This window comes from Delphinapterus leucas, chromosome 8 (genome assembly GCF_059928025.1).
Source record: "Delphinapterus leucas isolate spDelLeu-1000000601 "Yukka" chromosome 8, BTC_Dleu_Yukka2, whole genome shotgun sequence".
Taxonomy (NCBI): Eukaryota; Metazoa; Chordata; class Mammalia; order Artiodactyla; family Monodontidae; genus Delphinapterus; species Delphinapterus leucas.
The window spans coordinates 54466249-54479885 of NC_143136.1; the positions used below are offsets into that span (position 1 = coordinate 54466249).

The following is a 13637-nucleotide window of genomic DNA, read 5'->3' on the forward strand; positions in this document are numbered from 1 at the left end:
TCCATTCAGCCAGTCTGTGTCTTTTAGTGGGAGCATTTAACCCATTTACTTTTAAGGTAATTATCGATATGTATGTTCCTATTCCCATTTTCTTAATTGTTTTGGGTTTGTTATTGTAGGTCTTTTCCTTCTCTTGTGTTTCTTCCCTAGAGAAGATCCTTTAGCATTTGTTATAAAGCTGGTTTGGTGGTGCTGAACTCTCTCAGCTTTTGCTTGTCTGTAAAGGTTTTAATTTCTCCATCAAATCTGAATGAGATCCTTGCTGGGTAGAGTAATCTTGGTTGTAGGCTTTTCTCCTTCATCACTTTAAATAAGTCCTGCCAGTCCCTTCTGGCTTGCAGAGTTTCTGCTGAACGATCAGCTGTTAACCTTATGGGGATTCCCTTGTGTGATATTTGTTGTTTTGCCCTTGCTGCTTTTAATATGTTTTCTTTGTATTTAATTTTTGACAGTTTGATTAATATGTGTCTTGGCGTATTTCTCCTTGGATTTATCCTGTATGGGACTCTCTGTGCTTCCTGGACTTGATTAACTATTTCCTTTCCCATATTAGGGGAGTTTTCAACTATAATCTCTTCAAATATTTTCTCAGTCCCTTTCTTTTTCTCTTCTTCTTCTGGAACCCCTATAATTTGAATGTTGGTGTGTTTAATGTTGTCCCAGAGGTCTGTGAGACTGTCCTCAGTTCTTTTCATTCTTTTTTCTTTATTCTGCTCTGCAGTAGCTATTTCCACTAATTTATCTTCCAGGTTACTTATCTGTTCTTTTGCCTCAGTTATTCTGGTATTGATCCCTTCTAGAGTATTTTTTATTTCATTTATTGTGTTGTTCATCTTTGCTTGTTTCATCTTTAGTTCTTCTAGGTCCTTGTTAAATGTTTCTTGCATTTTCTCTATTCTATTTCCAAGATTTTGGATCATCTTTACTATCATTATTCTGAATTCATTTTCAGGTAGACTGCCTATTTCCTCTTCATTTGTTAGGTCTGGTGGGTTTTTATCTTGCTCCTTCATCTGCTGTGTGTTTTTCTGTCTTCTCATTTTTCTTCTCTTACTGTGTTTGGGGTCTCCTTTTTGCAGGCTGCAGGTTTGTAGTTCCCGTTGTTTTTGGTGTGTGTTCCCAGTGTCTAAAGTTGGTTCAGTGGGTTGTATAGGCTTCCTGGTGGAGGGGACTAGTGCTTGTGTTCTGGTGGATGAGGCTGGATCTTGTCTTTCTGGTGGGCAGGTCCACGTCTGGTGGTGTGTTTTGGGGTGTCTGTGGACTTATTATGGTTTTAGGCAGCCTCTCTGCTAATGGGTGGGGTTGTGTTCCTGTCTTGCTAGTTGTTTGGCATAGGGTGTCTAGCACTGTAGTTTGCTGGTCGTTGAGTGAAGCTGGGTGTTGGTGTTGAGATGGAGATCTCTAGGAGATTTTTGCCATTTGATATTACGTGGAGCTGAGCGGTCTCTTGTGGACCAGTGTCCTGAAGTTGGCTCTCCCACCTCAGAGGCACAGCACTGACTCCTGGCTGCAGCACCAAGAGCCTTTCATCCACACGGCTCAGAAAGAGGTAGAAAGTAGAAAGTAGAGGATGAAATAAAATAAAGAGAAAATAAGTAGAAAGAAAGAGGATGAAATAAAATAAAGAGAAAATAAAGTTATTAAAATAAAATAATTATTAAGAAAAAAAAATTTTTTTAAGTAAAAAAAAAACCCGGATGGATAGAACCCTAGGACAAATGGTGAAAGCAAAGCTATACAGACAAAATCTCACATAGAAGCATATACATACACACTCACAAAAAGAGGAAAAGGGGAAAAAATCATAAATCTTGCTCTTAAAGTCCACCTCCTCAATTTGGAATGATTCCTTGTCTATTCATGTATTCCACAGATGCAGGGTATATCAAATTGATTGTGGAGATTTAATCCGCTGCTCCTGAGGCTGCTGGGAGAGATTTCCCTTTCTCTTCTTTGTTTGCACAGCCCCCGGGGTTCAGCTTTGGATTTGGCCCCACTTCTGCATGTAGGTCACCGGAGGGCGTCTGTTCTTCGCTCAGACAGGACGGGGTTAAAGGAGCTGCTGATTCGGGGGCTCTGGCTCACTCAGGCAGGGGTGGAGGGAGGGGAATGGAGTGCGGGGCGGGCCTGCGGTGACAGAGGCCGGTTATGACGTTGCACCAGCCTGAGGCACGCCGTGCGTTCTCCCAGGGAAGTTGTCCCTGGATCCCGGGACCCTGGCAGTGGCTGGCTGCACAGGCTCCCCGGAAGGGAGGTGTGGAGAGTGGCCTGTGCTCGCACACAGGCTTCTTGGTGGCGGCAGCAGCAGTCTTAGCGTCTCATGCCCGTCTCTGGGGTCCGCGCTGTTAGCCGTGGCTCGCATCCGTCTCTGGAGCTCCTTTAAGCAGCGCTCTTAATCCCCTCTCCTCGCGCACCACGAAACAAGGAGGGAAGAAAAAGTCTCTTGCCTCTTCGGCAGGTCCAGACTTTTCCCCGGACTCCCTCCCGGCTAGCCGTGGTGCACCAGCACCCTGCAGGCTGTGTTCACGCCGCCAACCCCAGTCCTCTCTCTGCGCTCTGACCCAAGCCCGAGCCTCAGCTCCCAGCCCCGCCCACCCCGGTGGGGGAGCAGACAAGCCTCTCGGGCTGGTGAGTGCCGGTCGGCCCTGATCCTCTGTGTGGGAGTCTCTCTGCTTTGCCGTCCGCACCCCTGTTGCTGTGCTCTCCTCCGCGGCTCCGAAGCTTTCCACCTCTGCCACCCACAGTCTCCACCCGCGAAGGGGCTTCCTAGTGTGTGGAAACCTTTCCTCCTTCACAGCTCCCTCCCACTGGTGCAGGTCCCATCCCTATTCTTTTGTCTCTGTTTATTCTTTTTTCTTCTGCCCTACCCAGGTACGTGGGGAGTTTCTTGCCTTTTGGGAGGTCTGAGGTCTTCTGCCAGCGTTCAGTAGGTGTTCTGTAGGAGCTGTTCCACGTATAGATGTATTTCTGATGTATCTGTGGGGAGGCAGGTGATCTCCGCATCTTACTCTTCTGCCATCTTCTATTTTTAGTTTTTTGAGGAACCTCCATACTGTTTTCCATAGTGGCTGCACCAGTTTACATTCCCACCAACAGTGCATAGGAGTTCCCTTTTCTCCACGTCCTCACCAACTTTTGTTATTTGTGGCCTTTTTGATGATGGCCATTCGAACAGGTGTGAGGTGATATCTCATTGTAGTTTTGATTTGCATTTCTCTGATGATTAGTGATGTTGAGCATCTTTTCATGTGCCTGTTGGCCACCTGTATGTCTTCTTTGGAAAAATGTATATTCAGGTCTTCTACCCATTTATTATCAGATTATTTTGATATTGAATTATATCAGCTGTTTGTATATTTTGGATATTAACCTCATATCGATCATATCGTTTCCAAATATTTTCTCTCATTCAGTAAGTTGCCTTTTTCTATTGTTGATGGTTTCCTTTTCTGTGTAAAAGTTTTTAAGTTTAATTAGGTCCCAATTTGGTGGGTTTTTTTTTTGCTTTTGTTTCCTTTGCCTTTGGAGACAGATCCAAAACAATATTGCTATGATTTATGTCAAAGAGTGTTCTGCCTATGTTCTCTTCCAGGAGTTTTATGATTTCAGGTCATACATTTAGGTCTTTAATCCATTTTGATTTTATTTTTGTATATGGTGTGAGGAAATGTTCTAATCTCATTCTTTTGCATGCAGCTGTTTAGTTTTCCCAGCACCACTTATTAAAGAGACTGTCTTTTATCCACTGTATATTTTTGTCTCCATTGTTGTAGATTAATTGACCATCGGTGTGTGGGTTTATTTCTGGGCTCTCTATTCTGTTCCATTGATCTATGTATGTGTTTTTGTGCTAGTATCATGCTGTTTTGTTTACGCAGCTTTGTAACATGTAGTCCGAATCAGGGAGCATGATATTTCCAGCTTTGTTCTTTTTTCTCAAGATTTCTTTGGCAATTCAGGGTCTTTTGTGGTTTCATATAAATTTTAGGATTATTTGTTCTAGTTCTGTGAAGAATGTCGTATTGATTACATTAAATCTGTAGATTACTTTGGGTAGTATAGACATTTTAATAATATTAATTCCTCCAATCCAAGAAAATGGAATGTCTTTCCATTTCTTTGTAGCATCTTCAATTTCCTTTATCAGTGTTTCGTAGTTTTCAGAGTATAGGTCTTTCACCTCCTTGGTTAAGTTTATTCCTAGGTATTTTGTTCTTTTTGATGTGATTTTAAATGAGATTGTTTTCTTGCTTTCTCTTTCTGATAGTTCGTTATTAGTGTATAGAAAAGCAAGAGATTTATCTGTATTAATTTTGTATCCTGAAACTTTACTGAATGCTGCTGATGCTTTTCATAAACCAGATTCAAGTGGAGATTGAGCCATGTAACTCAAAGAACCCGATATATTCCCTTTTCATTTTAGAGTTATCTGCTGCATTCCGTGAACCTATTTGCTAAATCACTTAGCCACAAATACAAGTACGGGTTGATTGTCAACACTGGATGATAGCTGATTGGAGAAGAGTTTCCCTGGTTACCAGATGTTGCTAAGAGTTGTGAGGACATGCATGAAATGTGAACATAGCACCTGTTATCGTAACTCATTTTGATCCCCTCAAATTTTCATCTTTCATGATTATAGATGATCTCATTTATTATATTTCTAGCATGTTCACAAAAAAGAAGCTCTGGTTAATATTGATCACCCAAAATCTATTTATCATTGTTTAGGGAATGTGGTTTGAATCAGAGATAAATATATATAATATATTTCAAGAGAAGAACAGTATGAGCCTGTATTTATATGACAACGATGATTGAACCTAAAGCTGTAAAACATGACTGATGGGTCACAGAGTTTCATTCCCATGCTTTCCATTCCCAGCCATATGATTCCATTGGGGAAAGCAGAGGAGACCGAGGTCAAAACTACATGGTCTGGTTCTTGGGTGATCGGCCTTAAAGCACAGGTGAAGCAAAAGTTGGGTCAGCCAGAGGAACATAACAGAAGCACTTTGAAATATAATAATTGTTATGGCTTCTACTGCGTCTGCCATCACTGCTGAAAAGTTGATGTCTTTTAAAAAGATGATGTTGCTTTTTAAAGATATTTACAGTGATACCAAACAGTAATGCCTACAGCAACATTATTGTTTCAGACAAAAACAAAGTAATTAATCACTGAGTTTGATACATTTTTAAAAATTTATATACACACTATTCTACCTTTTTCAAAATAGATACATTTTAGCCAAGATGTGAGAAACAATTAACTAAAATGGACCAGTTGTACTACAGATTGAAAGAAGAAACCTGTCCAAGTAGAAGATCCAAAAAATATTATCCAGAAGGAATTTGTTGAAGTGACAGAAATGAATTCAAGAAATTAAGCTAATTGTCACTAGACATCAAGGAAAGTATAATTACTTTCAGTTTCATAACTCTTAAGCAGCCTGTCTCCAATTTCTCACTTCCAGAACAACTTCCGTTTCTCTTAGAAAAGCAACTTGCTTTTATTCCCTCCCTTCTTCCACCTTTGCCTTCAGCTAGTATGTTGTCATGCGTCATATGGGTACTTGAGCTAAAGCAGTGAAAGATATGATCCTTGCCTTTAAGACCCCATCAGCCTTGTTTAGAGGAGAGACAAGGAAACGGAAGTGTCGTGTGCTGTGGGAAGAGCCATGATGGAGTAAGCCTAGAGCATTAGGGAACACAGAAGAGATCCTTAACCTGACCCAGGGTAAGTGTCAAGCAAGTCTTCTCTTAGAGGAGGGACCAGTGAGCTAAATTTGGAAGGCTGGGCAAGAAGGAATTAGGGGAAGGCTACATGGTATAATGTTGTTTGGGGAACCTCAGGTAATTTATTTTGCCAGGAGTGTAGGGTATAAGCTGGGAGTGATGAGAGGCAAAAAGTGGTAGAAGAGGCAAGGGGTCAGGAACGGTCTTGAATAGCATGCTAGGAAGTTTCTATCTTATGCTAAACCTGTCCTTAAATATGCAGAGATATTAAGGTCTTGCAAAAATCATCAAGAGGCAAACCTCCTCCTGTAGACGCAGATGATATCTTAATTTAATCTGCTCCTGTGATCCCTCTGAGGATGGTTTTAAAACTTGTGGTTTTAGAGCTCAAGGACAGGCTATTTATTTATTTATTTATTTAACATCTTTTTTGGAGTATAATTGCTTTACAATGGTGTGTTCGTTTCTGCTGTATAACAAAGTGAATCAGCTATATGTGTACATATATCCCCATATCTCCTCCCTCTTGCATCTCCCTCCCACCCTCCCTATCCTGCCCCTCTAGGTGATCACAGAGCACCGAGCTGACCTCCCTGTGCTATGCAGCTGCTTCCCACCAGCTATTTTACATTTGGTAGTGTATATATGTCCATGCCACGCTCTCACTTCGAGGGACAGGCTATTTAAACCACAGTAAACATTTTATAAAGATGGCTAAACTATTAACATACAATTATTAAATATCTATCTAAGATAGAAAAAATATCAAAATCAAGGAATACCTTTAACATCTTACATTTCTCATGAAAGCCCACAACTCAGTCTACATTTAATAGTCTTATCATCAAGACAATCAGTTTTGTTGTCACTCACTCATGAATATCTTTCACAATAAAGCTATCAACTGAATTCTAAGGTATGAATGTATTAATTTGTTTCCCTTCTATGCATAATTTCAGTCTGTTGCTCCCCTCCATTGGCAGTAAGTATATTCTTCCTTGTATTACAGATATTTCTGGGTAGATTTACTTCCCTTTGCTAAATTAAAATTCCTTCAGGGCAAGTAACATGTCAATTTTACTTTGTGTTCACCAGAACACCTAGAACAGTGTCCTCCAGGTAGTAGATGCTCAATAATTATTTGAATGAGTTAAAGCAGTGGAATATTAGAAACTGTGGAGTTTCAAGGCCAACTAACTACATTATATTGTTCATAAGAGATTATATTGATCCAAGGTAGTTGGGATTAGATCATTTTGGAAGAGCAGAGATTAATTACTTTAATACACAGGAACACAAATTTCAAGTTCATTCTCCGTGTCATATCTGAGAAGGAGGGTAGTGATGTAGAAAGAGACTTGTCATCACCCGTATCACCTCCTCTGAGAGGTCTTTAGGCAGCATTCATTGCTTATTTCTTATTATTCCCATAGTATTTCTCTGTGGTCCTTAGAGAGAGATTGTCTTAATCATCTTTATGACACCTAGTGTTCAAAACATTTTGTTGAATGAATGAATAAATGATTGGCTATGTGACGAATCAATTTACATTTTGAGCTTGAGTTTACTCTTTTCTAAAATGGTCTAACACCTTGACGGGGTGACCTTGAGAGTCCTGCGCTCAGAGTGGCAGGTGACGTTGATGAGGATGTCATCTGCCACTGGCCTTGAGCTGGCTCAAGGTCCTCGCCAGCTCTGACGTGCTGTCCTTCTTTGATTTTACTATATACACATACGTATTTTTTTCTGTTTGTTGCTTTAAGAACTAACCCTGCTCGAGAGTATTTTCTTTAGCTAGTTTAAAAAGAAAAAAAATATTTAATAAGTATGTGGCCAAATGCAGTGCTGAAGAGACAGTCATCATATAGCTTTATAATTTTTTTTCCTGCTTCTGAGTGTCATCTGACAATGCCGATAGCCTTATTCTGTTGGGTTTCTGCTTTGGGGTATGGTTTGATTGCCTTGGTTTGTCATGGGGAAGAGATATTCTTAAGGAGCTACCTCTGTGTAAGTGAACTCCTGGAGAAAGTGAGTTTGCCTTTCAATCAACTGTATCACCCAACAGGAAAAAAAGTAAAAATAAATAAAATGGTCTAACAATTCTACTTCAGGGAACATTCAGTAATGAAAGTAATGAAAGTTCTTAAAATCAGTGATAAATGTACACAATCTTTGCAGGGGAGAATTGGAGTGTAAATAAATAAATGGAATTGTGGAGTATTAAGTGAATATATAGAAACATTTGCTAGGATGACACTTTTATAACATAATATAATGGATTTTGGAGCCAGGCTGCCTAGGTATGAATCTGGTCTCAGACATTTATTAGCTCTGTGACCTTGGGCAGTTACTTAACTTTCCTGTGCATCTGGCTTTCTAATCTGTAAAATAGAAATAACAATTATATGTACCTCACAGAGTCCTTGCTTTATCTAAATGAGTTAATACATGACTAGTGCATAGAACAGCCAAGCACTCCTACGTTCTAGCCATCATTTGTCATTATATATGCATTTAATACTGCACTCGCCACTCTAACATGACCTCAGTGCTTTTGTTCATTTTCATACTTGCTCCATAGATTTCAGTAAACATTTGTTGAATAAATGGAAAAAAAGTGCTTTGCACATTGCAAATGGACATATTCCATGTTAATATTCCCAAGATCATCCTAAAACCATTTGGGTCAATTTACGTAAAAGAAAACCAGAAATTATAAAGTGACTAACTGGCTAAAGTTCTACTTATGGGTCTAGTTTATATATCTCTAAGATGGACTCATCTCAGAAAAAGTAAGAAATAGTCAATATATAAAGTTCCTCCAATTCCTTGTTAATCAAAGGCTTCAGATACATTCCACTTTCAATCCCAAACGCCTTCTTGTCCAGTGTTTTTTTTAGCTTTTCAAATTGTGAGGTAAAACCCTGCTTTAGGTACTTGTGATTTTAAACACCTCTCAGTAACATCACTGATCAACCTTGTAACACGGAGGGAGTTCTGGGGACCAGATGCAGCAACTTTGAAGAGGCAAGGAATAAGCCAGAGCAGTAGTAGGAGGCAGCAAGTATGAGGAGCTGAAAATTACATCACCCTATTGCCCCCGTCTTCATGGCATTTGAAATCTTGGACAGGACCTGAACTAGGAATCAGCTTGCCAAACTGGGAGCCACCAGAAGTTATCTCAGGTAATGTTTAGGAAAAGACACTGAAGCTTTTGGTCTTTTAAAAAACTAAACCCAGAGGAAAATTGAATCTCTGTAGATAGTGGAGGTCAGTGCTCTAATTAGAAGCTGAGTTAAGTTTTGCATCCTTGGTAATTATAAAGGTTCTGACCAAACTCATTCTCCAGCCTTGGGATTCGTGAAAGGAAATGTTCAGGGTTCTACAGTGGTTTTTGTTTTCTTTCTTTTAATGTTGATTCTCTTCAAATTAGTCAGGAAGTAAACAATATTACTTATTAAACATCTTTGTGAAACAGCACGATATAAGAATTATGCTGCATGATTCATGGTTCCTGCTAAGCATATTAATCTCATAGATATTTTTAAAGGAATCAAATGTGCCAAGTCTTGATATCACCTCTGTTTGATTTGGTGCAGCCTGCTTGGGATCCTGTGCTTCACAAGGGAAAAAGGAAAGATATTTATTAGCATCTTAGAACACAAAACCTAAGCAACTCCTTACTCTTTCCCAAGCCAGGGCCAAAAGAGCTGATTCATCTCCTCCTTGTCTGCTTGAGGACTGAGTGGTGCCATATAAAATAGCCAAGAAGAGCTAGAACCTAGAGGGAGAAACTATTATCCTTGTGCCTATATCCTTGTTTATTCCAGTCCACTCATAAAACCTCTATTTGACCTTCACACAAGGTTTGAAGAAAGAGGGGGATGTGAAGGACAAAAACCTAAATGTAAAATATGAATTCCAAAGGCATTTATGTGGAGGCCACAGTGTTCTTGCTGGAAATAACCTGTTCTGTAGCATGTGTGCAACAAAGAGACTCTTTCCAGACTGGATCCAGTATATCAGGTTCCTTACGGATCTGGTAAATACACAAGCAGTCAGTTCTATTCTGGGGGTAGATTAAGTGAGAACAATGATACTTAGATCATTTTCTATGTGGGAATAAGAGAAACAAGCTTTGCATATGATTCAGACAATCACAGACAGTATAATCTTGAAAGAGGTCTCTTCTTAAAATTAAGAAATTTAACTATATCTGTGTCTGTAGATTATTCCCATTAGGGTTAAGTTAGGATTAAGGGTAAGGAATAAGCTCTCTTACAGCATCCAGCCCATCTTACCTATAGTAGATCTTTGTAAATATACTCGTTGAGCTAATGAAGGAAAGAAATCACTCACCTCCGTTCTACTGCTATAGTTCTCTTAAGTGTGATACATAGAGCAATTCATAAATACTTTCCTGACACTTTGATATTTCTGAGAAAAAGCTCTGGAAGAAAATCTGGCTATCTTAATTCTAAGTTATGGGTTATACTGGTCCTTGATCTACCACCTCCTCCTTCTAGTGAATGTTTAGCTCTTCAATTTATTTCCGTGCCATTAGGAAATGATACTTTTATGATAACCTTCAGGAATAGGGTGGAGTCACATCACACATGCGTTTAATGTACACGTGGCTTTAGAATCTAACTCCTATGAAGATGAGACCAGTGACCAAGGATCTGAGAGTAGCAGCTGTTCAGTGGGGACACAAGGAGAAAAAGCCACGTAGGATGAGTGACAGGCAGCAGGTGGCCATCCTCTTCTCAGTGATTTTTCAAAGATGTGTCTGATCAATCAAGATTTAGAGTAAGAACCAGCAAATATTTTCTGAGTACTTACTACATTTCCACCATCGTGCCCTTGTTACTTTCATATGTTTTCCTTCTTTAATTCTCAATAATAAACATGATATTTATTAAGGTTATAATGGCTTAATATTAAGATAGAATGGACTTAAACTTACAGGCAAGAAAAAGCACTTTTGAAGTCTGTATCCCTTCCCCATTCACAGTAAGAGCTTGAGAATTATCTTAAAGAAAGAATGAAGTGAATGTCCTGACATCTAAGTATAGATTTATCCTTATTTCTTCCTTTATCCTAGCTCGGAGGCTCTCAGTCCTAAGTGTGAGTATGTATTACTATAAGCATATATTAAACTTTAAGCATGACTTAAGCGAGTTCATGATTATTTTGACTACACCAGATTTTTACTTTAGGCACTGGCTTTAAAACTAACCCTTGATTAACAAGGGACTCCAATTTATTCAAAATAAGCAATAAAATTAAAAATATAAAAGAAAATTCCAGAAACAGTGGTTATTGCCTAGTGGTGTTTCAGTGTGTTATGGAAAGATCCAGGAAGCAATTCAAATCATCTTTTCTAACATCAGCATCTTGAGACATTTGGCTCTGTTGCCAACTGCAGGAAAGAAAAAGAATCAGATAAGGAAGAGTTCTTCAGGTTCAAAGTTTCTTTAATAAAGCTGTCTTTCTTTTACAGTCCTATAAACATAAGAGAAATAGCTCAATCTTTCTCTGTATCCTTTCTCACCTGTAAGAAGGAAAAGTAGACACTGTTTACAAAAAGTAAGTTTTTAAATCCTACCTTTTCCACCTAAGATTAACGGTCTTCTTGGAAATGCCCCTCTCTCATAAGCCTGCCATAGAAATCCTTTGCTACATAGCACCATAGCCCAGGATTTAAGAGCAGAGCCCTCGGGGCCAGACAGATTGAGTACAAATACCAAATCTGTCCCTTAGCACAGTGTGACTTGGTGAAATTTATTTAACTTCTCTGAGACACAGTTTTCTCATTCATATAAAGGGGATAATTTCTTGCTGCCTCCCATGGCTCTTAAGAACAATATGCCTGGAACTCAGCAGACGATCAGGAATATTTGTTGACGAAATGAAAAGTAATTGTGAAACACGAAGTAGAGAAGAAGCACATAGTTCTCATTAAACTGTAGTGATTATTTGTATTACTTCCTATCATCTACTAAATAAATGGGAATGAATTTGCTTTATACACTCTCAGTAAATGCAGATTCAGAAGACATGAGGACATTGGTGGGAAAACAGAATCTCAACATATAAGTCATATGACAGTATCTGAAAGATTTCATTTGTAAATTCAAATTTTGTCCAGTTCCAATTCTGCCATTAAAGCTCACTCCCTTTGGTGTGGAGAAAAGGGAACCCTCTTGCACTGTTGGTGGGAATGTAAACTGCTACAGCCACTATGGAGAACAGTATGGTGGTTCCTTAAAAAACTAAAAATAGAGTTGCCATCTGATGCAGCAATCTCACTCCTGGGCATATATCCAGACAAAACTATAATTTGAAAAGATACCTGCACCCCAATGTTCATAGCAGCACTATTTACAATAGCCAGGTCATGGAAACAACCTAAATATCCATTGACAGATGAATGGATAAAGAAGATGTGGCACATATACACAGTGGAATATTACTCAGCCATAAAAAAGAATGAAATAATGCCATTTACAACAATGTGGATAGACCTAGAGATTATCATACTAAGTGAAGTAAGTAAGAAAAAGACAAATATCATATGACATCACTTATATGTGGAATGTAAAATACGACACAAACGAACTTATCTATGAGACAGAAACAGACTCAAAGACATAGAGAATAGACTTGTGGTTACCAAGGGGCAAGCGGGGTGGAGGAGGGAAGGATTGGCAGTTTGGGATTAGCAGATGCAAACTATTGTATATAGCATGGATAAACAAGTTCTTACTATATACACAGGGAACTATATTCAATATCCTGTGATAAACCATATATATATATATAACTGAATCACTTTGCTGAACAGCAGAAATTGACACAACATTGTAAATCAACTATACTTCAATAAAGTTAAAAAAAATAACAACAACGCACTCCCTTCAAAGGTGGCCAGGTGCAGAGGTATGGGTGCTGTTACACAGGTCCACGGCTGTAGCCTCTACATTTGGCTTAAACTGTGTTCCCTCAGCATCAACCCAGCCTTGCTCCCCTCTCTGGTCTCTCTCAGTTCTCAGTGGTAGCCGACTCACGAGAACATTGCTCTCATTGTGGGGTCTTCCTAGTTGACCTGGTGGCCCCTGATGAGCTCACTGGCTTCCACTGTAACAACCCAGGAAGGCTAGGCTTCACGCCCCTGCTGATGGTGGCCCAGTCAAGCTTCCTGGGATAGGACTGTTCTTCAGAGTGGTGTGGAACACCCTGTAAGGTGGCTTCTTCCAGTACAGCCAGAGGGCAACGTGGCAAGAGCTCCCTTGCTGTTCATCTTCTCTTCAACTTACCTAACTCATCTCCTGCTCTCCAGGCCCAAGTTCACAGATGGGCTATCAAGAACCCATGAAGACCATGGCACTCTGATCTCTCTTTTCCTCATATTGCCACAGTCTTCTTTTACTGCTTTTATATCATATATTCCCCCTTCTTAATGCCAACTAGGCCTTAATGGCCAAAAGGATAGCTCCTCTCTACTCTGTGTTCATTCTATAAGCTTAATCCCCCATACCTGGTTGTTGATCTGCTAATAAAGGAAGAAAATAAAGAAATTCAAAAATCTTCTCTCAAGACAGTATCTTGGTTTACAAGGTGATGTTTCTTTTTGCATAATCCTGTTTTACATGTCAGAAGCTAAATATTACCTTGGTCTTAGTCTTTGCACTGTTTCAGAACCAAATTCCAATCTTCTCTATAGACAGATGGATGCCTTGGATGGAGCAGGCAGAAGATCTTTTACTCAGAAAGGCAAGGGACAAAAGTCCCAAAATTTTTTGAATACTTCCCCATGGTGTTTCAGGTTCAAAGTGCAATTTATTGGGAATTTTTTTAAAAGAAGATTACAGAGATGTTCAGGTTATGAAAGTCTG

The 13637-nt window shown here is 39.4% G+C and overlaps 1 protein-coding gene across 1 annotated transcript in view; it reads left to right on the forward strand.

The window, feature by feature from the left end:
• The window catches only part of CCDC141 (coiled-coil domain containing 141), a 209351-nt gene that overhangs the window by 113298 nt on the left and 82416 nt on the right, over positions 1–13637 (forward strand). The window lies entirely within an intron of this gene.